Here is a 670-nt window from a genome sequence, read left to right on the forward strand (position 1 = left end):
TTATTAAAACACGTTTAAAGAAGGCTTTGTAAATAATAAACAAATTGAAGTCAGAGTTTCACAGTTCGGCGCATGCCCAAGCTTTCGCGTGAGAATAAAGTATCATTTTTTGCTTACTTTCTTCTCTTTTCTTCTTTCGCTCCTTCGTTCAGTTATTTACATGCAATAATCCAGTGATAAAAAAGTCACAGAAATCGATGGTGTTACGACTCTTAAAGTATTTGGACAAAATAGTAAATATGGGGCCTGTCCGGGAGTCGAACCCGGGACCTCTCGCACCCAAAGCGAGAATCATGCCACTAGACCAACAGGCCAGACATATATAGTAAACTCTTTAGACAAACGCTTTAATCTGCTACTCCCTTAACTCAGCTGGTGTTTTAATACCTGTTCTGTGTTGCGTTGTAGTTACCAGTCCAACTTCGCTGATTAACGGAGTTTTCCGCGTCATGTCAATAAAGCAATGCTGACTCAGCACCAACACGAGACATTCAATGGGAATAGTTTATTGAGGATGCGTCAGTCAGCTATCTGATGCAAATGTATTCCGTCTAATAAGATAGTCTATCTCCTTGCAAATTAAAACGGTTGGTTCTAACAATTAAAACCTGTTCTACGCCAAATACGAAAAACCACTAAAAGCGTACCCTTAAGATATGGTCAAAACATG

General features: G+C 39.4%; 1 non-coding gene across 1 annotated transcript; it reads right to left on the reverse strand.

Annotated features, from left to right (window-relative positions):
• Positions 1-242: 242 nt before the first annotated feature.
• On the reverse strand, positions 243-314 carry Trnap-ugg (transfer RNA proline (anticodon UGG)). The gene has a single exon. It is a non-coding gene; the product is annotated as a tRNA-Pro (tRNA).
• Between the last annotated feature and the right edge of the window lie 356 nt (positions 315-670).

This window comes from Orbicella faveolata, unplaced genomic scaffold (genome assembly GCF_042242905.1).
Source record: "Orbicella faveolata isolate gen_17 unplaced genomic scaffold, um_ofav_v1 contig_35, whole genome shotgun sequence".
Taxonomy (NCBI): Eukaryota; Metazoa; Cnidaria; class Anthozoa; order Scleractinia; family Merulinidae; genus Orbicella; species Orbicella faveolata.